This window comes from Macaca fascicularis, chromosome 14 (genome assembly GCF_037993035.2).
Source record: "Macaca fascicularis isolate 582-1 chromosome 14, T2T-MFA8v1.1".
Taxonomy (NCBI): Eukaryota; Metazoa; Chordata; class Mammalia; order Primates; family Cercopithecidae; genus Macaca; species Macaca fascicularis.
Genome location: NC_088388.1, coordinates 49682231 through 49709806, shown reverse-complemented (window position 1 = coordinate 49709806; position 27576 = coordinate 49682231). Strand labels below are relative to the sequence as shown.

General features: G+C 37.0%; 1 protein-coding gene across 50 annotated transcripts in view; it reads right to left on the bottom strand.

The window, feature by feature from the left end:
* The window catches only part of SOX6 (SRY-box transcription factor 6), a 658308-nt gene that overhangs the window by 102867 nt on the left and 527865 nt on the right, over positions 1 to 27576 (bottom strand). The window lies entirely within an intron of this gene.

Genomic DNA, 27576 nt, shown 5'->3' with positions numbered 1-27576 from the left:
TCCCCATTTGCTATAGTTCCACAAAACATCAGGGAACCCAAGGCCTAACCAAGTTACCCTGTAACACATCCTATTCTAGTGTGACAGACATCATATAAGGGGACAATAGAAGTTGGAGGAAACAAATAGGGTAGGGTAGGGTAGGGTAGGGTAGGGTAGGGTAGGGAGGCATCCCTAAGGAGATGTTATCATTTATTTGATTGATGCTGCCTAACACCAGGCCCCAAGCCTAGTTCAGTTCTCCAGGGATATCCTCAATTTTGTTACCTACTCAAAACAACCCTGATGATCACTTCTTTGCCTACCAGGTAAGGCATATTATAAAGCTGGACAAGTCCAGCCGTGACAAAGTGGAAACAGTGACAGGGGTAATTAAGCAGCCTAATTTTGTGCTTGTTCAGCACAGAGAAGAAAGTGTGTCCATAATGAGTCATTACAGACTGAAGGAAGGGTAGGGAAAGAGCTTCAAATAATTATTTGAAAGAGATCACAAACACTTTTACTTTTCGTAAATCTCCAATGCCAACAAAATGATCTAGGAAATATAGCTGAGATTTTATGGAAAGAAAGAACTGAAGTCCTTTTTTCAGCATAGAAGTTACTTGTTCAAATACACTCCTAATATTTGAGATGAGACAGCAGGAATAGGGGAAGAACTACTACACTCCCAGTCCTACATACTAGGTTTATTTCCAAGTAAATCTCCTTGCGATTCCTGCATATTTTTCTGTAGCACCATTTCTTCCTTTCTTATTAAAACTACCTGTCTGTAACAATTCTACTCATCTTTTCAGTCTCAAGAATCACTTTTTCCTTGAAGTGTTATCTGACTACTGCCTTATTTGTGCTCCTATCATAGCTCAACCTTTGTCCCTGTGCAAATTACGGAATTTCTTTTTTCTTCCCATATTTTTTTCTCCCACCCAATTCTGAGCTCGTTAAGGGAAACACTGAGGCTTATTTATCTTTATGTCCCTAGCCTGACATAAAGATATAAAGACCCTTTATGTCCATAATGCCTGACATTTTCAGAGGTTCTGTTAATGCTGACCACTAAAACCTCTTTCATATCCATTCTTGCCTCTATCTTCTTGGAAATGCTATAATTTCAGCTCACACCCTTTTCTCCAGAGGTTACCTCCAGAGATGGAGGTCATCTTTCTTTGCTTCTGTCTCCTTACAGTTATAAGCATGTGGGTTCACCATGTAATGCACTGATTTTCTTGCAAACACCAGAAAACATAATGGTAACAGAAGAAAGAATTGTGAACATCATATTCTAACACAATCTCTTTGCTCTACAGATGGAAAAAGCTCATGCCTAGGAAAGGAAAGTGATATGCATAAAAATATCAGCTTGGTGAATAGTAAGTAGAATGAAATCTAGAACCCAGGTTTCCTACTTTCCCTATCGACTGTTCATACATATTAATTTCTTGTTTTGTTCTGTTCTCTTAGTGAACTGCAAATAGAATTTGTACATTCTATCACAACTTTTGGTTTGGGTTACATGAAAAAGATGTTTTTTTCTACCATTCTCCTTAAAGAGAAATTTACCTTACATGTACTCGTAATCTTTGGGCACCGTAGGATAATTTAGGCTGTAGAATTTTATTTTAATATTTGCTTTAAAATGTACATATTTTAAACTGCAGCCTTAGTAATTAGGTTAAGGTAATTATAATCATGTTAAGGTGTTTTCAGATTTTTAAAATTAAAGTTTATGCAAATACACATAAAGGGCCAAAAATTTGTCTCAGGTGAGAGCAGACTTATTTTCACACACTTTGAGACTTCTGCCAATTGCCTTTTCACAACAACCAGAAGAAAAACGGAACAAGCATTGACTGTAACCCATGAGAAACAGGACCCATTTGATTCATTCATTAACCCCTGCAGCCAGCTCAAGAATGTCAAGAACAGAAAAATAAATTGAGGCCAGGCGTGGTGGCTCACGCCTGTAATCCCAGCACTTTGGGAGATTGAGGCAGATCACGAGGTCAGGAGATCGAGACCATCCTGGCTAACACGGTGAAACCCTGGCTCTACTAAAAATACAAAAAATTAGCCAGGTGTGGTGGTGGGTGCCTATAGTCCCAGCTACTCAGGAGGCTGAGGCAGGAGAATGGCGTGAACCTGGGAGGCGGAGCCTGCAGTGAGCCAAGATTGCACCACTGCACTCCAGCCTGGGCAACAGAGTGAGACTCCACCTCAAAATAATAATAAATAAATAAATAATAAAAATAAATGGAAAGAATAGTTTCCCTAGCTAAAGGTCCTCTTGACTATTTGTCCAAGCACTGGGTAGTTTGCTCCTCTAACATAACTCTTTGAGCTAATGGGGCAGAGGCTGCATTGGGTATGGATGTGAGGAGAAGCTGTAGAAAGGAAAGGAGAATAGGCTCAGATCAAAGGTCCTACTCTTACACTAAGAAACTTAAAAAAATCTGAATCCATCAGCTAACAAATCACCCAGTCCACTGTTACAAAAGTAAGTTGGAATTCATTCTTGAATTGCACCAGTTATTTTGGAATGCATTCAGGAGAGCATTTCCTTATGGAATATAGTTGCAAATAATTAAGAAACAATGTGGGGAGAGGGGGCCAAGATGGTAGACTAGAAGCAGCTCACGTGTGCTGCTCTCACAGAGAAGAAACAAAAGGGTTAGTGAACACTGACCCTGCAGGCCAATCATCTCTGAAACCACGTCAGGATCCATTAAGGCAACAGAAAGACACAGAGAACAGAGAGGAATGAAGCTGGGCACCAGTCTGTCTGGGCTCAACACAGAGCCAGAAGAACTTCCCTAACATGGGAAAGGGTGAGAGCCCCCTGTTGGGGGGGCACACTCTCCACAGGGGCCTGTGCAAGACTGGTAATGGGAGAATCCCCCTAACCCCCTATATCCCTCCCATCACATTTCTAGACTGAGGCAGAGAGCTACCCAGCCATTTTACAGAAGCAATTCTTGAGTCCAGAGTGACCTCTACAAGTCTTGGGACCAAGAACAGATCAGCACCAGCACCATAGCTCCAATAGAGGTCACAGTTGTGGTGCCTGAGGCCAGTAAGATTGCTTCACCTCCCCTCACCAGACAAGGCTCAGCACCAGCTTCTGGCCCAGTGGTTCCACTTCAGCCTGAACTCAGCCAGCAGCTGTAACTTTCTCTTTTCCCAGGAAACACCCAGACAGCAGGGCAGGCAACCTTACCAAACCTCTCCACTGATAGCCAGGCAGGGAACACCTGCTACAGATTCTAGCCCAGTGGTCTCACTTCTGTCTGAACTTAGCCAGCAAGTGCAGCTTCCTGTTGTCCTGGGAAGTACCCAGAAGGCAGGGTAGATGACTCTACTCAAACACACCTCTTGTAGCCAGGTGAGCAACACATGTTATAACTTCCGGCCCAGTGGTCCTATTTCTGCCTGGATTTGCAGGGGGATACAGCATCCCGTTGCCTTGAAAACATCCTGATAGCAGGGCAGGCAACTCTACTGAACCCCACCTCTTATACCCAGACAGGCCACACTCACTAGAGCTTCCAACCCAGTGGTCTTGCTTCTGCTTGAATTCCACAGGAAGGTACAACCCAGTCTTTCCCCAGGAAGAACTTGAATAGAAAATTAGGGCTGACCTGGCAAGGATACAGCTTGTCTTCTAACTGTTGTCCCTGCCTAAGGGACCCCCATAGACCAGAACATCTAACAAAAGAAATGTAGGCATGGAGACAGTAATTGGAAGGGCTCCTTCAAGATCCAGACTAGAATCAAAGCCAGTCAACTGAACCCACCTTTTACCATAATCCAACCCTGAAGGGCATCTAAGAAGATTAAAAAAAAGAAAGAAAGAAAAAGAAAAATATTCAAAGGATAGCAGCTTCAAAGACTGAAGGAACATCAGCCCACAGAGATGAGAAAGAACCAGCACAAGAACTTTGGCAACTCAAAAAGCCAAAGTGCATTCTTACCTTCAAATGATCACACTAGTTCACCAGCAATGGTTCTTAACCAGGCTGAAATGGCTGAAATGTCAAAAACAGAATTCATTTCTGACTTCTATATGGATAGGAATGAAGATTATCAACATTCAGGAGAAAGTCAAAACCCAATCCAAGGAATCTAAGGAATATAATAAAATGATACAAGAGATAAAAGACAAATAGACATTTTAAGAAAGAACCAAATTGAACTGAGAGAGCTAAAAAACTCACTTCAAGAATTTCATAATATAATTGCAAGTATTAATCAGAATCAACCAAGTTGAGGAAAGAAATTCAGAGCTTCAAGACAGCTTCTCTAAAATAACTCAGTCAGACAAAAACAAGAAAATAAATAATAAAGAAGAATGAATGAAACCTCCAAGAAATAAGGATTATGGAGAGAGACCAAATCTATGACTCTTTGATGTCCTTTACAGAGAGGAATAGAAGGCAAGCAACTTGGAAAACATGTTTGAAGATATCATCCATGAAAATTTTCCCAACCTCACTAGTTTGGCCAACATTCAAATCCAGGAAATGCAGAGAACCTCTGTGAGATACTATACAAGATGACCGTCCCTAAGACATACAGTCATCAGATTCTCCAGGGGCAAAATGAAAGAAAAAATGTTAAAGGTAGCTAGAGAGAAAGAGCAGGTAACCTCAAAGAGAACCCCATCAGGCTAATAGCAAACTTTTCAGCAGAAACCCTACAAGCCATAAGAGATTGGGGGCCTATATTCAGCATTCTTAAAAGAAATCCCAACCATGAATTTCATATTCAGAGAAACTAAGCTTTATTTTAAGTAAAGGAGAAATCAGACCCTTTTCAGACAAGCAAGTGCTAAGGGAATTTATTACCAGCAGACCTGCCTTACAAGAGGCCCTTAAGGGAGTGCTAAACATGGAAAGGAAAGAACATTATCAGCCACCACAAAAACACACTTAAGTACGCAGACCGGTGACTGTATAAAGCAACCACACAATCAAGTCTGAATTATAACCAGCTAACAATATGATGATGGGATCAAACCTGCACATATCAATATTAACTTTGAATGTAAATGGGCTAAATGCCCAATTAAAAGGCATGAAGTGACATGTTGGATAAAGCAAGCAAGACTTAACTATAAGCTGTCGACAAGAGACTCACATTCAGTGACACCCATAGGCTCAAGGTAAAGGGATGGAGAAAAATCTACAAGGTAAACAGAAAACAGAAAAAAGCAGAAATTGCTATGCTAATTTCAGAAAAAAAACATACTTTAAACAAACAACAATTTAAAAAGACAAAGGAAGGCATTACATAACGGTAAAGGATTCTATTCAATAAGAAGACCTAACTATCCTACATATATATGCACCCAACACAGGAAAACTCGGATTCATAAAGGAAGTTCTTAGAGACCTATGAAGAGAGTTAGAGAATCATACAAACATAGATTTCAACACCCCACTGACAATATTAGACAGATCATCGAGCCAGAAATCTAACAAATGTATTTGGGACCTAAACTCAACATTTGACCAAATGGGCCTAACAGCTACAGAACTCTCCACCCCACAAAAAAAAAGAATATACATTCTTCTCATCTGTACATGGCAGATCTGCTAAAATTGACCACACAATCAGCCATAAAATAATCCTCAACAAGTTAAAAAAATAACAAAATCATTCCAAACAGACTCTCAGACCACAGCATGATAAAAATAGAAATCATTACTAGGAAAATCACTCAAAATTGTAGAATTACATGGAAATTAAACAACATGCTCCTGGATGACCTTTGAGTAAACAATGAAATTAAGGCAGAAATCAAGAAATTCCTTGAAACTAATGAGACCAAAGATACAATATATAAGAATCTCTGGGATACAGCTAAAGCAGTGTTAGAAGCAAAGTTTATAGTACTAAATGCCCACATCAAAAAGTTAGGAAGATCTCAAATTAACAACCCAATATCACACCTAGAGGAACCAGAGAAACCAAAGCAAACCGAACCCAAAACTAGCAGAAGACAAGAAATAACCAAAATCAGAGCTGAACTGAAGGAAATTGAGATGCAAAAAACCATACAAAAGATCAACAAACCTGGTTTGTTATTTGAAGGAATAAATAAGATTAATAGACCACTAGCTAGATTAATAAAGAAAACAGAACAAATAAACACAATTAGAAATTACAAAGGGGACACTACCACTGATGACACAAAATGGAGAAAACTCTCAGTGACTACTATGAACATCTCTATGCAAACAAACTAGAAAACTTAGAAAAAAAGGATAAATTCCTAAAAACATACAACTTCCAAAAATTGAACCAGGAAGAAATCAAATCCCTGAATATACCAATAACGAATTCCAAAATTGAATCAGTAATAAAAAGTCTACCAACCAGAAAAATCCCAGGATTTACAGATGGATTCACAGCTGAATTCTACCAGATGTATAAAGAAGAGCTGGTGCCATTTCTACTGAAACTATTTCTATATACCAACAATGTCCCAACTGAGAAGCAAATCGAAAACATAATCACATGCACAATAGCCACAAAATGAATTAAATACCTAGGACTACAACTAACCAGGGAGGGGGAAGATCTCTATAATGAGAATTACAAAACACTGCCCAAAGAAATTACAGATGATACTAACTAATGGAAAATAATGGAAAAACATTCCTTGCTCATGCATAGGATGACTCAATATTGTTAAAACGGCCATACTGCCAAAAGCAATTAAATAGATTCAATGCAATTCCTATCAAACTATCAATGACATTCTTCATAGAAATAGAAACATTTATTTTAAAACTCATATAGAACAAAAAAAAAAAAAGAGTTTGAATAGCCAAGGCAATCCTAAGCAAAATACAAAGGTGAAGGCATCACATTACCTGACTACAAACTATACTACAAGGCTACAGTAACCAAAACAGCATGATGCTAGTAAAAAGAAACAGACACATAGACCAGTGGAACAGAATATAGAGCCCAGAAAAAAAAGTCACACATCTACTACCATCTGAACTTTGAAAAAGTGGACAAAAACAAGCAATGGGGAAAGGACTCCCTATTCAATGATTGGTGCTAGAATAACTGGCTATCTGTATAGTCCATTTTCATACTGCTATGAAGAAATACCCAAGACCGGGTAATTTATAAAGAAAAAGAGGTTTAATAAGACTCACAGTTCCATGTGGCTGGGGAGACCTCACAATCATGGTGGACAGCAAAGGAGGAGCAAAGGCACGTCTTACAGGGTGACAGGCAAAAGAGTGTCTGCATGAGTTTATTGTGGCACTATTCACAATAGCAAAGACTTGGAACCAACCCAAATGTCCATCAATAATAGACTGGATAAAGAAAATGTGGCACATATACGCCATGGAATACTATGCAGCCATAAAAAGGGATGAGTTCATGTCCTTTGCAGGGACATGGATGAAGTTGGAAACCATCATTCTCAGCAAAATATCACAAGGACAGAAAACCAAACACCACATGTTCTCACTCATAAGTGGGAGTTGAACCATGAGAACACATGGACACAGGGAGGGGAACATCACACACTGGACTTGTTGTGGGGTAGGGAACTGGGGAAGGGATAGTGTTAGAATAAATACCTAATGTAAATGATGAGTTGATGAGTGCAGCTAACCAACATGGCACATCTATACCTATGTAACAAAATTGCACGTTGTGCACATGTACCCTAGAACTTAAAGTATATAATAATAGTAATAATAAAGACATTCAAAAAAAAAAAAAAAGAGAGAACAAAGCAAAAACAAAAGCATGTGTGGAGGGAAACTGCCCTTTATAAAGCCATCAGCTCTTACGAGACTTATTCATTTCCTGTGAGAACAGCATACGAAGAACTTTTCCACACGATTTAGTTACCTCTCACCAGGTCCCTCTCATGACATGTGGGGATTATGGGGGCTACAATTCAAGATGAGATTTAGGTGTAGACACAGCCAAACCATATCACTATCCATATGCAGAATACTGAAGCTGGACCCACTCCTTACACAATATACTAAAATCAATTCAAAATGGATTAAAGACTTAAGTTTAAATCCTAAAACTATAAAAATCCTGGAAGATAACCTAGGAAATACCATTCTGGACATAGTTCCTGGCAAAGATTTAATGACAAAGATGCCAAAGCAATTGCAACAAAAACAAAAACTGACAAATGAGATCTAATTAAACTAAAGGCCTTCTGCAAAGCTAAAGAAATTATCAACAGAGTAAATAGACAACCTACAGAATGGGAGAAAATATTTGCAAACCATACATCTGAAAAAGGTCTAATATGCAGAATCTATAAGGAACTTAAACAAATCAATAAGCAAAAAAACAAAGAACCCAAGTAAAGAGTGGGAAAATGACATTAATAGACACTTTTCAAAAGAAGACAGACTCACAGTCAATAGGCATGTAATAAAAGTGCTCAGCATCTGTATTAGTCCATCCTCCCACTTCTATAAAGAAATACCTGAGACTGAGTAATTTATGAAGAAAAAAGTTTTAATTGGCTCATGGTTCTGCAGGCTGTACAGGAAGCATAGCTGGGAGGCCCTAGGAAACTTACAATCATGATGGAAGATGAAAGGGAAGCAGGCACATCTTACATGTCAAGAACAAGAGGAAGAGAGAGAAATGGGGGGTACTACACATTTTTAAACAACCGGATCTCATGAGAACTCCCTCACTATTATGAGAACAGCAAGAGGGAAATCCACCACTATGATCAAATCACCTCTGACCAGGTCCCTCTTCCAACACTGGGGATTACAATTCAACATGAGATTTGGGCGGAGACACAAATCCAAACTGTATCAATATCACTAGAGAAATGTATTAGAAAAATGCAAATCAAAACCACAATAAGATGCCATCTCCCACCAGTATGACTATTACTAAAAAGGCAAAAAATAACAGATGCTAGTGTGGTTATATACTGCTTGTAGGAATGCAAGTTAGTTCAGCCATTGTGGAAAGCAGTGTGGTGATTTCTCAAAGAACTTAAAACAAAAGTACCATTTGACCCAGCAATTTCATTATGGGGCATATACCCAAATGAATATAAATCATTCCACCATCAAGACACACACGTGTATGTTCATTGCAACACTACTCACAATGGCAAAGTCATGGAATCAACCTAAATGCCCATTATGGTAGACTTGATAAAGAAAATGTGGTACATAGACACCATGAAACATTATGCAGCCATGAAAAAGAACCACATCATGTTCTCTGCAGCAACATGGATGGAGCTGGCAGTCATTATCCTAAGCAAACTAATGCAGGAACGGAAAATCAAATACCACATATTCTCACTTGTAAGTAGGAGTTAAACTTTGAGAACACATGGCCATAAAGAAGGGAACAACAGACACTGGGGCCTACTTGAGGGTAGAGAGTAAGAGGAGGAAGAGGATAAAAAAATACCTATCAGGTACTATCCTTATTACCTGGGTGATGAAATAATTTGTACAACAAACCCCTGTGATATGCAATTTATCTATATAACAAACTTGCCAAAAATAAGGGGAGATGAAATAATCTCTCTCTCTCTCTGCTTTTTCCAAGTATTTTTTCCTTTCAGGGTGCTAAATAAAGTATGTTAACATACAATGTCTTATTTACAGAAATAAAAGTTAGTTATTGAAACAATTTGTAATTTAGTTCTTGAAGTAAGAAATTCAAAAAGGTGATAATTAGGGCAGTTGAAAATCAGCATTATGGGGATGGATGTGTTTTCCTTTTGTCCCCAACAGCTGGGCAGACTATGCTGAAGAGATTCAGTTCTCGGAATTTACTCCAAGTGGTATAGCTTATACTTGTAATGTTCCTTTAACTCTTTTGTCACAAGGCTTTAGTTCATCAGGTAAACCTTAAATAAGTACATCTTGACTCTTCCAATAAGATATAAAAACTCATCAATGAGTCCAGAAATTAGATTTGAAATCTAAGCATTATTTCCCACATAAGGAAGTTTTCAATGTGTACATATTTTTTAGTCCAATCGTGTATTTTAGTAAATGAATATATGTCAATTTACCAATATTTGAATGCATAATTTCTTAGTAAACAAAAGGCAAATTCAGTTATTCAATCAAGTATTATTTATTGAGTTGCTACTATGGGCCAGGTACAATTTTGGTTTTGGAAAAGCAGATGTGAGCAGTGACTTTTTGGGAGGAGGAAGGGAAAACAAGACAGATAAGCATATAGATATGTAACTCTGGTGGTGATATGTGCTATGAAAGATAAAGTGATCAGGTATATGAGTATGTGGTGGGGTGGGGGGCTTTTAGAGAGGTCAAGAAAACTCAGAGAAGGGGACATTTGAATAAAGACTCGAGCTAAGTGAGAGAGTAAGCCATGTCATCATATGAGGACAGCATCCAAGCAGAGGCAAAGTATAGTTGAAAGCCCTATGGCAAGGGTGTATTTGTGCTTGGAATGTTTGAGGAATAATGAAGAGACCAGTGTAGCTGAGCTGGGCAAAAGGTAACATGTTAGGTGTCAGAAAGATAGTAATGGGGCCAGATCATGTAGGTCTTATACACCGTGACACCGACTTTGTGTTCCATTCTGAGTTTCTGGGTTTCTAGGAAACACCATTAAAACAACATGGCAGACCTGGAAATCCCTCAGCAATACCCACATAAGAATCTGGAGATATGCCAGGGCTGCCTTGCCTTGGCCCACAATGACTGCCAAGGAACCAGATGCTGTTGCTTGAAAAATATTCTACACTGCCCAGCTTCTATGCCCTTCAATTGTCATCCATAATAGCTTCCAAAAGAACACAGAATAAAGGCAAGCATGGGTAACTGTGTAATGACAAGAAAATGGTCTTTATTTAAATTGTGAAATATATATACTTGAGAAAACAAAATTGCATAAAAGGAAAGTATAAGATTATTCAAATGCTGTTTTTTCACTTAATTATTGGACAGAACAAATATTACTAGTTGGAAATGAACATGTTTATTATATCAAAATGTTTTCACTGTTTTTAAACTAAACTAGGTATTTAATTTCTCAGCAGACTTTGGAACATTGCAAACAAAAATCAGGCTAATGAACAAAAATAATAATATATAGATTTATTAAATATAAATTTCATGTTAATACTAAAGTACAATATGTGTTTGTTATAAATATTGAGACATAAGGATGTATTTTGAATTTACTTATAAGTGATCAGGTAGACTAGACAAGAAACATAAAATATCCTCTTCTTACTTTCTTCTTACATTTTCTTCTGTGTTTTTTAAATGAAAATAAAAATGTTTTACCCCATTTCAAGGCAACTTTACTAACCATCACTTTTTAAACTGCAAATTATTAGTACTGCCAATTGGAGAACTTCAGTACATTTTGCAGTATGTAAATATGCCATCTGTATCCTACAGTAATACCCATGGCTTACTCTCTAATTAGCAGAAGAAATGATACCTTATATATATCAACCATAGTAAAAATCATTTAAATAGTATATAATAAGCATACAATATGCTTTATTGTCATTAGATATGATACTGATATATAGCACAATAATCCACTTGAAAAATTCCTATAGCAGATAAAGCAGGTAACAGTTAATATAAAAGACTGAAGAAGAAATTTAGAAAAAGTGAGGTCTTATAAGTTGCTATGAGAGACAGAATAGTATAGTGAACCACTGTTAACTAGCTGGGTGATCTTGGGCAGTTATTTAATCTCTCTGGGCCTTACATTTCTACATCTGTGAAAATGGGGATAACAATAGAACCTACTCCAAAAGATTGTTGGATGGAATAAATGAATTAACATGCAGAATGTACTTAAAACACAGGCACATTATGAAGACTTAATACTTACAGGCTCTTGTTATTCTTATAGGTATATCTTCTTTAACAGAAAACACTCTAAAGATCTTATTCAGAAAAATACTTATTGGTATTTTTATTTATTTAGCAAAAATTATTACTGATGCAAAGATGAAGAAGATACGCTGTCTTTCAGGACATCAGAGATATGCTGTCTCACAGCATGGATGGGAAGAAGACAGGGAGAAAACCATAATATAATAAATGGTAAAATGGAAGCATTTACAACTTACTACTGAAACACCATCACTGGGAACAATTAATTTTGACAGAGGGACAGTTAGGTAGGCTTTACTCACAGTGAAGCCCCAGAAAGAGGTCCTTTGTTAACTAAAAGTTTAAAAATAGCCAGGCACAGTGAAACATAGGGAGACTCTGTCTCTAAAAAGTTTTTTAAAAAATTAGTCAGGCATGATGGCTCAAACCTGTAATTTCAGCTATTCCAGAGGCTAAGGTGGGAGGATCACTTGTGCTCGGAGTTTAAGGCTGCAGTGAGCTATGATTGTACCACGGCACTCCAGCCTGGGTGAGAGAGCAAGATCCCAACTCAAAAAAAAATAATAATAATTTTTTAAAAAATCTAGCAGAATTCACACCAATCCCTGCAACGAGGAAGCGTTTGGGCTAATGGAGTTTCTGTTCTGTATTTAGTAATGTCTCCCCTTTTGGCCCATTCTTTTGGACTCGTACCCCTAGACTGTATTTCACAGAGCTAAGATGTTCACACTAAGGGCCAGTGGGGTGTTGAGAGTCTTAAGATTTATAAAACGTACCACTTCTCTGGAAAAGGAGAAAGCACCCTTGGCTATTCATGTAGGGAACAAGAACTTTCTTTTATTCTTTTTATTGTCAGCTTAAAAATTGATGCAAAAAAAAATTAAGGAAAAAGTCTTTAAGCATTCACAGTACTAAATTAAGGGAGATTTTCCTAAATCTTAATATCTCCTCTATGCCTGCCATAACACCCCTAGAAAACTCTCATTACATGATGTAAAATCACAGCTTTAGTTTGTTAAGAAGGCATAATTCCAAGTGGACCATGGAATATTTATGTCTCTATGCAGCTCTTTGAAGGAATAATCTTATGTTTTTGTGCCTGTCGTGGGTCAGAGGTTTAAATCAGGACTTCTTTCTGTCACTTCTTATGTGTTTTACTATAATTTACAGCTCAGCAAGATGAATCATAAGACAAAAGTGTCTATTTTATTTCAGCAACTAATTCTAGTTAATCAAAGATTTCCAGCCCAACAACCCAGCATGAAACTCTGCATGGAAAATATGAGGAGAACAAAGCATTTTGTCAATAACACATCTCATGATGTAAACACATATGTCTCTTAAAGGAAATTTTATGGTTTCCACATTATCAGCATACAAAAGGAGCATTCTTGTCACAGACCTGGTGCGACTGTGGAGTCATCGTCACTGGAAACAAGAGCCTGATTAGGTTCCCACACAGATATGAATAGACTTTCCTTTTTTAGTGGAATAGCTGCTTTTATTCCTTTTTAAAACAGACTGGTAATTGTCACCCTAAAAACACTGAATTGTACTAGGGCAACATTTGTTTCTGCTCTTTTTTCCCATCTTTTTAGAATCAGCCAATAACATTACTATCCCTTCTGGTTGGTCCTCTTCTGGAAAGTCTGAGTTAATCCACAGCTGTGTGAATGTGAAAAAGGCACACAGCAGGCTAAGTCTGTTGGGTCTCTTGTCTGCTAATAAAGTGAACAGTCTGCAGGACAGATGTTAAGAGGATCTGTTAAATAAGTCAGTGGCAGAGATCCTGACCTCTGCCAAGGAACATTTTATTATTCCAGAAAGGGGCATAATTGCAAGGCATTAACAATTAGAAGAACCATAGTTTTTCTTTATAGATTTCTTACTTCTTGCTTTGTCATTTGGTTGAAATACAGTATCAAGGCCCATTCACTGAGAAGCAATGTGCTAAATATGATTGGGCTTAGTATAAACTGCAGATTACAGGATTTCCCCAAATCCCCAGGAAATGGTTGGACCTTGGCTTTGCTTCAGTCTTAAACAGTTTTGTTTATTCAGCGTGTATCATTACACTATTTGTACAGTCTCATTTGCCACAGGGTACCATTGTACTAAAGGGACTATCAATCTTACCAAACACAGTGCCTTAACTATTAAATCTAGTGTAATGGGAAATGTAAACTAGAGATCAAATTAACAGAGGAATATCACACCATAAAGTTGTTCACTATACCTTATACTACTTTACCATTTGTGGTGTGAATAAAATCATGTTTACCACATGCATTCCAGATTCCCTTGTGCAGTATAAAAGGTACTCTGTGATCTGACCCCTTGCATACCTTTCCAATCTCGCCTATGATTGCTCCTGTACACTCAGCCTGTGCCAACTGTTTGTTGTTTCTGAATGTGCCATGCTGTCTATTGCTTCTACACCTATGGGCAGCTATTCTCTTTGCCTGGAGTGATTTTTTTCTTCTCTGCATCTTTGTCATTCTGCATCCTTCCCCATAAACCTGGGGAACTTATACCTCCTTTTAAGATTCAATTTTAACATCACCTTATCCATGAAGATTGCCAGTACTTCCCCAGGCAGAGCTAAGCACTTCCTCCTTCCATAGCATTTTCTCTCTGGGAACACACCTATTTTAACAATTATCACATTGCTTACTAGATTGTGGGCCCTTTAGGGGCAAGAGTCAAATTCTCTTGATCTTAGTGTGCCCAAAATAGAAAAGAGTGCATACTACAGAGTAGGCACTTAATAAACATTTGGGGAATCAATCTATGAGTGAACTAATTAAATAATTAATCTCTTTTTTTTTTTTTTTTGAGACGGAGTCTCGCTGTGTCGCCCAGGCTGGAGTGCAGTGGCCGGATCTCAGCTCACTGCAAGCTCTGCCTCCCGGGTTTTTACGCCATTCTCCTGCCTCAGCCTCCCGAGTAGCCGGGACTACAGGCGCCCGCCACCTCGCCCGGCTAGTTTTTTGTATTTTTTAGTAGAGATGGGGTTTCACCGTGTTAGCCAGGATGGTCTCAAACTCCTGACCTCGTGATCCGCCCGTCTCGGCCTCCCAAAGTGCTGGGATTACAGGCTTGAGCCACCGCGCCCGGCTAAATAATTAATCTTTTCATCATGTTAGCATAAGCTTATATTCTAGTTTTGTCACTACTACCAGCACTGTAACAGGGTCTTACACTTTTAATGTCTTACTTTGTTTTGTTAATGAATCATTTTCATTAGGTTGGTATATTCGATTGTGAAAAAAATATATCTCTACTAATACTGATCACACATTGACCCCCACTTAGAATAGGTAGGAGCATGAGATATACTATCGTATTGGCCAATTCAGTTGAATTCAGTTAAATTTATGTACAAGAAGCAATCAAATTTAGTTATTTACACTATTGGCTAACAATTCTATACACCTAACTCAGGTCACAGACTAGCTGTGTGGCTTTGATCAAGTTAATCTATCTCTCTAGACCTCAGTTCCTTCAACTATAAAATTATAAGATTTACATAGCACTTGACAGTATATAAAGCACTTTTCACAAACATTTTCTTATGTATTCCTCACAACTTCCCTGTGGGGTTATTTTCCTAATCCCATTTGATAAAATCTAGGTATCAGGAAGATTAATTTGTCCAAGCACATGGAACCAGTGATAGAGATGGGACTTGACCCTCAAAGCCTCTGAAGGCCTTTCTAGCTCTGGAAGTCTATGGAATTTTACAATCTCATTGCCTATTTGTGAAGGCTTTATTTTCAATAACATGACATTTGTTTCATGATTAGCGGGAAATCTATGTTAAAGTACTCTAATTGTGGAGTGGCTGTCACTTCTTGCTGAAGAGCACTGTACTGGGCCTCATGCTTTTTGAAATCAGGAACAGTCATCAGGCATAGAGATTAGGACAAAAGGATTTCAAACTGCCTGTACATAATCACCTTGGTCAATCAGTATATATATATACATACACATGTTATATATACACACACATCTCAAATGATTAGCCCTATACTATCTGTTCGTATCACTTTCAAGTATTACTCATTTATTTCATTTCTTCCTAAGACTATTACTATAAGAGGGCAGTAATTTGCTTAGCTTGGTTGCTTGAAAGAGTACCTAAGGTACATAGTACATGTTTAATAAATATTTTTCAAATTAATGAATGAATAAGAGAGATACAAGCAGAAGGGTATGGACAAACACATTTATTGAGTATCTACCATGCAGCAGACATTGTACTAGGCAATTTGCTTATATTATCTCATTTAATCCTAACCCCAACCCTACTGAGGGGGTGTCATTATCCCCAGTTCACAGATGAAAAGACTGAGGCTCACCGGAAATTAGCTCATGGTCACTTATCTTTTTTAACTGCAGAATTCTTATGGAACCGAGAAGCACCACTTTTCTAGAACCTCTTACCCATTCATCATTGTATAGACAGAGAACATGTAAGAGAGCAAGCCAGTTGCTAAACCAAGGGTAGCATGTTGTTTCAATAAATGGTCACAGATCATCATCTGATGATACACAGTCATCTTCCTGTTTCATAGCGGGGTATGTCTGTATTTGGCAATAGAGTTTCATAATCAGGAAATGGAGGCAGAGGTAGATCTAAAATTAGGAGGGTATGGTTGGATATAGGTGAATGATAGATTACTATTTTGTTCTGCGTATAAAAAATGCCTCTTTATCAAAACCATTGATAAACGAATGGAGAAGTGAAGCATTTCCATCCAAATTAGTCATATTTAGTTCTCTACCATTTCAACAAAGCTTGTCTCTTGCTCTCAGGATCTCACTCTCTTGCCTTCTCTATTGTGTTATGTCTGAGCCAATGGCATAACTACACGTAATGAATGTACTGCCTCTTGGGCCCTGGAACAAACCCCTCTTTGGCCATGAAGAGGATGTTCTGAGCAGATGAACAGCAACACTGAGAGAGGATATCTTTTTCCTATGTGAGCTAAGTTGCTCCTCAACTCTGGAGGGCAATCCCAGTGTTGTGAGCACTGGTTGGGGCACATGCTCCATTCCATTCATTGACAGTAAGTGTTTCTCCTTTTTTTTTTTTTTTTTAAAAAAAAGTTATTTGCTTTTTATAAAGCAGACCAAGTGATAAACTATTGAGAAGCTAAATTACCTTTCCTATGGAGTTTTTAAACTGAGCCTCTGAGAAGGAGTTTGATACAATTCAATGACTGAAGTAATACCTTTGTCCATTTAAGCATTAAATGGCCCATTGAAACACAGCTTAGTTGGAGGGAATTTCAAAAGGCAGTACTTTCTAATTATTTTAGAAAATTTCTCTCCCAGCTGACTAGAGCAGAGCTTACAAAATGCAGCTCAATCACTTTCCACAGTCTCTCAGGTCAGCCTCTCACTAGCATTAATTAAATATAACCCCCTTAGAATACGAGAGGTTAAGTGAGAGCAACATAGCGTTCTTCTCCAATACATTACTGTGAACATAAACGGCCATAATCTGTTTATAAGAAGACTTCTTTTAGCACAGAGGTCTCACTAATGAAAACTTATAGGAGGCAAAGCAACATAAGGTGACAACTGTTCATCGCAAAACACATTTTAAACTACCCATTTCCACATCTATTGTGCTTAAATAACACATATCATAAAGAAAATTGGTATAACAGATGGTTTCAGTTCTGGGTAGCAAACGCAAACCAGTTTTCAGTGTGATAAAGGGAAACAGTAAAAGCCAGCACATAATTCAGTCAGTCTCTTACCTAAAGATCTTCCTTCTCCTCAAGTTAGAGACACTTTCCCCACAAGCTTCAAGTTTTAGTATACTTTCTTTTTTAACTAGATGCTAAATCTTCTATGGCACAACTTGAACAAACTCTAAAACTGAACAATTGCTGAAACAGTATGTTTCTATACTAGCCATTTTAAATTAGAAAAGACTCTTTTAAGCTACAGGTTTATGGTTCTAAAAAGTTCCATGCACTGCCCAGAGCTATTTGTAAATTAAATCATTTAAAATAAAGCTCTTTAATACTCTATAATTAGTCTTGTCTCTCTGAACATGACTTTACTGTAAATGCTCCTTCTTGACTCTCCTATTGTCCCAAGATTCCTGAGAAGAAAGCAGCCAAGCGATAATTCAACATTACTGCTGCTTCAGTGCACTAATCGCTTAAAGAGCAGCAAGCACTCTGTGCTCTCTGCCCCACAGTTCCCGAAGCCTCCTGGCCTGAGGCAGGCATCGTGACCCAGCAATGTCCAGATGTCAAGAGGAATACCCAGCTCCTAATGCAGCAGGCGCTCCATTCCAGTATGGTCAAACATCTGCTTCATATGCTGGCATGCAACCTGCTGAACATGCTCAGAGTGCATCTCAGACTAGGGATGGGCAAGGATAGACCTCCCCAGATACTCCAGGAGACTCATCAAAACTTTGAAACTATAAGACAGGCCCAGAAACTCAAAAAAACAGGGCTCTGGCATTCAGCAAAAACATACTAAACATTTTCCTAAAGGAAAGCCACAGAATAAGATAAGACAGTTTTTATCATAGTAGTTCTACTCCTCATTAAATTCTCTTAGTCTTGACGTTTCTTCTGGATATTAACTGGAAATCTGAAAAATACGTGAACTCTTTGGGATTCTGAGAATGTCATACTGACTTTGAAATTTTTCTCTTTTATAATTTAATTAAGTTGCCTTTAATTCACTTGAATATTATAACAAGAGAAGAATAAATTATACAAGAAAGCTTCTATTCCTACATACCAGTCAACAGAGCTTAATGCCAAGAATCCTGACCAAGAGGTAAAATTTAAAATACACTTAAACCATGTATTACAGTCCTATTTTGTTTACTAGAATAGTAATCTTGCCCAAGTCACTTAACTCTTCTGAGCTTCACTTTTTTCTTCCAAAATATGAGAATAATATTAAAACATTTATACAAAGGCTAAATATAAATTGTTTTTAAAACTGTAAAAGGCTATAAAATAGGTATGTATCTGTACTTGTATACATATATGTATGTATATATGTGTACACATATAATATTAATACTACTCATGTTTCTTTTAAAACATTTTGTTTTAGAAAGAAATTCAGTCTCCTTTGTAATATCCAATTTTAAGAATGATTTCATTCATCCTATGAGATTTCAGTAACTAACATCCTGTAAAACCTAATGAACAGTTCCCAGGTTCTCACCAAATTTCATATTTACTTCACTGTGAAAGACAGGCTTATATACTATTAAAGTAAAAAATAATATTCCTTCATTGACAGCCTGAGTACATGATGTACTTAATACTAATGAAGAGAGTTGTGACTGTTCTAGTTGGAGGCGACTGACTAGAATAAAATTTTTAGTTTTAAAGATCAAAGTGAAGAAAAAAATATTGAGGATAAACAGTCTAAGAGGTCTTAATTTAAAAAATTTTCCCCATCCAAATTGAGGCAGATGGGATAGGTGAAGATATTTCTGTTAAGATGAGTAAGACTTGCAGTCCCATTTCTTTATTATATATTCCTTTCCTTATTTTCTCTTCTCCCACTAGAAGGTAAATTCTTGGAGGGCGGGGACTTTGTTTTATTCATTGATATGTCCCCAGTACGTAAAATAGGTGTTCTCAATCTTGGCACTATTGGAATTTTACACTGGATAATTCTTTGTTGTGGGTGGCTGTTCTGTGCTTTGCAGGGTGTTCAGCAGTATCCTCACCCTCTAGACATGGTCAAGCAAACCCTTGTGGGGCAGGGCGGGGGTGGGGAAAGTTGCCCTCAGCTGAAGACTGCTGTCTAGTACAGAACCTGGCATATAATAGGTGCTAAAAAATTTTTTTGCTGAGTAATTGAATTAAATTTATTGTGTCGATTTGCTTGCAAACTTTTTAAAATACTTTTTTTGGGGGTAGTTTTAGGTTTGCAGCAAAATTAAGAGGAAAGTAAAGGGATTTCCCATATACTCCATGCTCCCATACATGTACAATCTCCCCCATTATAAACAGCCCCTACTTGAGCGGTATATTTGTTACAATTGATGAGCCTACATTGACACATTATAATCACCTAAAGTCCAGAGTTTACATTAGGGTTCACTCTCTGCGTTGTACATTTTATGTGTTTGGACAAATGTATAATGACGTGTATCTACCATTATACTCTCATACAGAATACTTTCACTACATAATAGTTCACTAAAAATCTTCTGTGCTCTGCCTTTTCACCCCTCTCCTCACCCTAAACCCCTGGCACCCACTGATATTTTTACTGCCTCCATAGCTGTGCCCTTTCCAGAATGTCACATAGTTGGAATCATGTAGTATGCTGCCTTTTTCAAATTTCTTGAGCATGATCATTTATAAACTCTCTTTTAAATGTAGATTTTGACACAACTCTAAGGATACAATAAGTGTTAAGTTATTCCAACAGTCACATTCAAAGCTAACATGTGTGATTTCAAGCAAGAAGAATTTTAAAAGGATGTAATACTTCATTCTTTCTTTAATTTAAATGAGTAGATAAATTAGAGGGAAAACTTGATAGGGAATATGTAGGGTGACAGCAGCTCTATTTCAAACTGGCTTCAAATGAACACTGTATGCTTGTACTTTGTATAGTTTGAAATAGTCAAATACATGGATATATTTGAAGCAATAAATTTTTCATACATATCTATCACTTATTTACTTTTGTTTTAGTTCATACCATTCAAGGCCAATAGCTCTAGCGGAATTGCTGACAAGGCATCAAGGATTATGGTCGAGGTTAATATAGACATTGTAACATCAACCTGTAGCCTGTTAGCTACAGGTATGGTAGCTGGTGTTATAAGAGAAACACACAGTGAGAAATGAACTGAATGAAGTTTATTGGAAATTAAGAATTCTTCTTTGAATCTTTGCTTCTCCAAATGAATATGAACAGAGAGGCCTTAGGAAATTTATTTGGTTCTAACTCGGTTCCATTTCTTAGTCCATTAAATGGAAATGCAAATACTTGGTTAAATATGCATTGAATGAATATCGGTATCAAAGAATTCATGTTTAGAAAACTGGGGGGAAAACATTAAATTAGTTCCTCTCAATTTGACTCAATATGATTCTGCTGCTGTCATCAATTATAAGAGAAGAATGAAAGATAGGAACATATACAATAATTTTTTTAAGTCCACATAGTACCCACATAGCACCTGACACATATTTAGTGTTTTTTATTTACATACAATTGAGAAAAGAATCCTTTATTAATGCCATTTAAGCTTGGGAAGATACAGAAGAGAATCCAGTTATTATCCTAATCTTTATAATCCAGAACAGCTAAAATAAAGCAAGATGTTTTCAAATCAGTACGTTGAGTTTAAATCACTATAAATTTTCCCTGAGTTTACCTGTAGCATATGAACTCTTCTACAAATAAAATAGAAAAGAGGAACTGGCAGAACAGTAATAACTATGTGCCAGCTCTAGTGGTCAGAAGTGAGGAAAATCCATCCAACTTCAGCTTATCAATCTCTTTTAGTTAAAATATTATAAAAAATGTCTTTCTCCTGTTCTGCCTATTCTGTTACCTGGAAGGTCAAATATTTTATCATATATTTTTCTGATATAAATTTCCTAAATGTTCAGTATCCTGACTTATTCCATAGTTGGAAACAGAAGTGAAGCATTTTCTAAAATGCAAGAATGTTTTGCTTTCAAACTTTCTAATGTATCCTTAATCACATCATCTCTCAGAATTCCAACATAGCTCATTACAACATACACATACATGCAGATATATGATACATAATGTCAACCAAAAATATTTTAAAACTTCAGTTTGGTAAAACAAGAATAAAAATACCTGTCATTATTTTAGAAATAATCACATGTTATAAGAAATCTATGTAAATGTAATTACATGTGTTCACACACTGGAAGCTGCATATTGAGTGGATTAATTAGTGGGGCTAGAGCTAAATGACTGTTGACAAAAATCTTGTATCAGGAGAGAGAGAGGACTACATTGGTTTTGAGTAAAGCTGACTATCCCACCAATCAACTTAAACACAGTGATTAACAGAGCTGATGTGAGAAGAGCCAACTATCTGAACTTTTAGGTATTACTTTAAAACCAATTAAAAAGCAAATTTCCAAAAGAAAATCCAGTTTATCCAATGTTTTAATTTGAGGGTGGATATAAACTTCTGCTTCACTGACTACAATGACAAGCTAGATTTCTAAGCATTCGGAATTGCCTTTATATTTGGCATCCTTCCTTAATCTACCTGTATTTGTTTAGCCTCCATTAGGATTCACTTGATACCCATACTTTTTCTGAAGAAGCCTATCCAGAAAAATTGTTGACACAAAAGAGTGTCTCTCTCTTATAGACAGAGCACTCAACAAAACATTTTCTGGAAAAAAAAAAAAATGTTTTCAAAGAAGCTTGGGTCCCAGATGTCCACCAAAGATGAAATGGATTAATTCATCCATTTTGCCAAATACTGTGCCAGGCAATGCTAAGGATTCCACAGTAAACAAAAGAGACAAAAACTCCCTGAATTCAGTAACTTACACTCTAATAGGTTAGACCCACCCATCAGAAGTACTTTAGACAACAAATCTAGAGTAGAATTGACTGCTTATTGGGGATACTGAAAAGTTTTGTCTATTCTGATGACGGTTCAAGAGACATTTGTGGAAATCTAATACATGCTTTATTATTGCATTTATCATTTATAAGAACCCTGAGAATGTATATTATACTCTTTTTACAATAAAAACAACTGCAAAGGGAGGTATTTTGTAACAGTGCAAGACAACAGAGCAACAAAGTTATAGTGGAAACTCTAATCCAAAGTTCTAATTCCATAAATGGAGTTCATTCCATTAGCCTACAGCTCATCTAAGCCTAGCTGTAATGGTCCTCCCAAATTCCACCACACTCTTAAAAATCAAGAAAAGAGTCAGAAGGGTGAGTGAAGGCTGATTAAGAGAAAAGCATGCATTCTCTTCAAAGCAGAGCCCCATGGTTGGCATCCTCAAAACAAGCTTTGAATCAGTGCATTCCTCTTTCTCCATTGGGTAGTCAGTAATAGGTCACCCTAATCAACTATTTATTCAACCCTCTTCTCTATTAGAAATTGCAGCTTTCCAAGACTGCCCAGCAAAGCTAACTCAATCACCCTCCCATTCCCCCACAGCACTGAGGCATCTTTGCAATTGCAGATAAGAAGACAGGGTACAACAGACAGTGCAGAGCCTCTAAATACGACATCATAAAGACTCAGGCTGCAAAAGAAATAGAAATACAGCATTCTCAATTCTGATGGGCACTTCTTTACTTTCAATTTGTAGAACAAAAATTGACAATATCATTTAAATAAAATATGTGCTTGTACTCACTTTTGCAAAAACTTCAATTGTTCTCCTCCATCTTTGCAAACTTGGCAAGACTTCAGTAGTTTCATTTAAGAATAACTATGGTTGATAGGTTTTCTTAGTGCTTTAAGACTCTAACTATATTCCTTTCCTCAAATCTCCCCTAAACTACACATAATACTCATCAAATAACAGTGAAAATGTATTTATATTGATATTTTTAAATTTTCATATACAATTCTTTCATTCAGGCTACTATACATACTATCGTAATAAGAACTAGTATGTTAAAATATGTTCCAACTAAAGCTTGATGAACTTTGAATGCTAGATAAAAATCATTCTCTGAAGCTAATGAAGACAGAAACTCTGCCTGCAACAATATTAAGTTTGTTTTCTCTGGTGATTCAGAGAAGTGAGCAATCTGTCAGTAATACATTGAGTGAAATTACTCGTCTTGGAGGAATAACTGCTGACAGTCACTTTATCTCAGGGCTGACCCAAACATCTTCCTGCTGACAAACAAATTACTATGTCTATAACTTTGAAAAGGTAACTAGCTTGTTTTAATTTTGATTGGTCTTTCACAATCCCTTATACATATACTCAGCCCCATCCTTCATTGTATTTTTTTTAAAAAGGCAAGAAAAGTGTTTTGGGGGGAGCAGGTTTGAATTAATAAGAAAAAAACAGTAAGAAAAGAATAACCCTATTATCTGATGCTAGGAAAAAGAACTGAGATGCTTCTTTCCAAGACTGTCATGTGGATGTAACTGGTAAGTCTTGATGTCTACCCAACATTAAGACTGGCAGTGCCGCCAGTGACTGACTGGGTGAGTGAACACATTACCGAGACAGTATTGTAGGAATTAATTTTCTTCAATAAAGTGATTTTTAAGGCTCATATATTTCACAATCTAAACATATGTCACTGTTTCATAAACAAAATAAATGGATTAAAATAATACATTACCAATACGCTGACACATGGAGATATTTTAATTAGAAATTCTTAAGCTGTGTGATATTTAACTGCTGTATTTGCTACAGAGAAGCATGCATCATTTAATAAGAAGGCATGAGGCAGGTGGATCACTTTGCATATGGTACCAGATTTTGTTTAATGTAAGCTACAACTATGAGGCAACACTACTCCCCATTAAAAACAAAACAAAATGAAACAAAATTAAGGATCTATCATATTGAAAGTAACCATATAAATGAATAAATACACTGAAGCCCCTTTTTCATTAAAAAAAAAAAGTCATCCAGAGCTTAGTTCCCACGACAATATTTCTTCAGAAACAATGTAACATCATTGCTATTTAAAGGCTAAATTTACATGACTGCCTCATTATACTGGTTCCCTTTCCCTAACATTCTTTTTGACTTACTTAAGGACCAATTCTAACATAGCTGAAGAAAGCAAATGGCAACTGGTCCTGAAATTTATATGGGTGAGAGAATTGGAATAAGCAGCAACATAATATATTGTTTACTGTAGCAAGTGCCCTCTGTTCTCTAAAGGTCAAAAGCATTGTAACCTTAGAGTTGCAGTTTCTGATTGTTCCCAGGGTTAAATACATTATCACAATTAATGGTTCAAACCCCTCAACCTTCAGATATATGAGTATTCATGCTTGCATCTGCTGAACTGTTCAACTAAAAATAGCACTCTTTGGCCTTCTTTCTCCTAATATTGTGCCCCTGAGGCAGAGAAAACCAAGCCTTAGAACAGCACAGTAGTATTTTAAAAAATGATCTTTACGGAATCTTCCTTATTTTAAAGAAAGAAAGTAATGGCATATGCTAATATAAGGAGAGTCTTTCCATTTTAAATAACTTGTCTCTACTTGGTAACACAATTTCAGGGTATACTTAATATATACCAAATGTTGTTAAGATTTACCCAGCCTAATTAATTTTAGAAATGACAACCTTTGAAGGACAAATTAACTGTAACATGAAGTAGAGAGCACCAGTTCTGAGTAACGCATGCAGTGGGGTGGGGGTGTATATGTGTTAAAAGCTTTTCCTCCTAAGAATCTCTGTTTAGAAATAAAACCAGTTAATATTGTTGTAATGTTTTCTAAGTAGCAATACTTTATCATGATCATGTTTGTTGACAGAACTGTGACATTTTAGCTTGTCAAAGGAGGGGAGAAGACCCTAGCTAGAAAAGAAAGCAGATTTTAATAGCAATAAACCGATATATTATTAAAATATCCCTCTACCCTTGCTCAAGATTTAAAATGTTACTATCTAGCAGCTTAGATATGGGTGTCTACTATGCTATTCACGGAAGTCCCAATAAACATGCTACACTCATACTAGGAAAGTTTGGGAAACCTGCCTTTTATACAAGGTTAATCTTTTCTAACCAGTGTCCACATAAGCAAATAGATCAAAGGTTTCCTGACATGCAGGGAAAAGCTGCAAAAATAGGAGGCAATAGAACACAGCAAGAGTAAATAAAAACTGAGGAAACTATCAAAGCATCCAAATTTAAACTGCAAAGCTATGAAGGCTCTTGAATTAATAGTTTCCTTGTTTAGCCTAATTAAAGTGACAGACACGTGACATATGTTGTGCTTCTAGATCAGTATCACTAGGGCACTACACAGCTCTGGCACTCATATGTATGACATCATGGTTTCCAGAAACCCAACAGAAGCCAGATTTGATACATCAGGGATCGGTGATGGTGTGGGGGTTGGGAGTGGGGGGTGGGAAAGAAGCCGATCTAAGTGAAAAATTAAGCAAAAGAAAAGACTGGGTAGAAACCTGGCTAAGGGAAGATTGATGGGATAGAACACAACACCTCAACAGAAAATCCAACAAAAAAGTCCAACAGGAAAGTCCAACAGGAGAGAAAGAAAAGTCCAGAAGGAGAGGAAACAGAAAAGTCCAGCAGGACAGGAAGTCTTCAGTTTGAGCCAAGGCTACCTGATTTCTCATTCTTCCAGGCATTTAAAAGCTTCTCAAGATCACTGTCCTAAGTAGATAAGCTTGCTAATTGTCATCACACATATAAACTTGTTCCTAATGTCCAGTCATCTCTTTTTAGCTCTCCTAGGCATAGTAGATTGTCAGAATGCCTAGAAATGTGGTACTCACTCTACAGCCAAAAGACAGCCTTAGAAATTTCTTTTGCCTATATAGAAGACAGGAGATACTCTGATAGTCTGTGTCTAATTATATCTGAGTGGAAACCCCTGTCTACCTCTTATGTCAAAGCAAAAGAAAAGAGGGAGGCAGTTAACAAGCTCTGGAATTCTACCTTAGGCTACTTCCAAGGGGGTCTTTGGTCTTGTCTCTTCCTTCTTCTTAGGAGTAATCATTCCCTATCATTTTTCAAAAAGGTAAATTCACAAGCAGCAGAAAAGGTAATGTCAAAGGGACCTTTTATTGACTACATAGTGTTTGAGCTATACAGACCAGCAGGGCCATCAAAATCTAAATGTACATCTTGCTAGATGCAATTATTTTCATTTTTGGATTGAGTTTCCCATCCTAGGTTAGAATATAAAATTTTCTATTATATCTAACCCAGAGAATTAAAGTGTGTTTCAGTTTGAGGTAAACTGTATCCACTTTTTAAAAATTCAACAGGTAGCTGGAAATTCTCCAATATGATAGTCCCAGTGAGGGACTCCAGTGATGCAGAAAAGGGAATTAAGCATGAAATTGAAGAGAGGAGGACTGGGTTCCTGTAGAAGAAAAGGTCTTGGTTTTCATAAGCCATCTTCTCTCAAGTGGTAAGAATATCCCAACAAAACAACAACGGACTCTACTGGAAGGTGAAATGTGAAAAGAATACTGCAGAAGTTTGTCTGGGAAAAAGCAACCAACCAGGCCCAGGCACCCACCCCTACTTCATTCTGAGAAAACGGAGTATGTAGAATTAGAAATCCTGGGCAATAACCTTGACTCAATGAATATTTTATAGCCTTGGTTAAATAACTTGACCTCTCCAAACCTCAGCTGTTTTATCTATACAAGCAGAATTATATTTGATCAAATTTATAGAGTTATTCTACGGTCAAATAATTTTTTAATGTTTAAGTATTTTTAAAAAATACTATACAACGCTATACATAAGAAAAGATAAAAGAGTGAGGAGAGAAAGATGGTTTTGAAGACACTTAAAATGTAAAGCTTTTGCCTGAATAGATATGGCAAAGAACAACCTTAATTCAGGGGCATTGCTTTGGGATTTGCTTTATTCTCTGAAAGAAAACGAGCAAAACAAGAGCCTCCTTAGGAATGAGAAAAAGGGAAAGATTAAGTTTAGTGTTTAGGTTGAGTGTTTGCCACATTTTTTTTTTTTTTAAAAA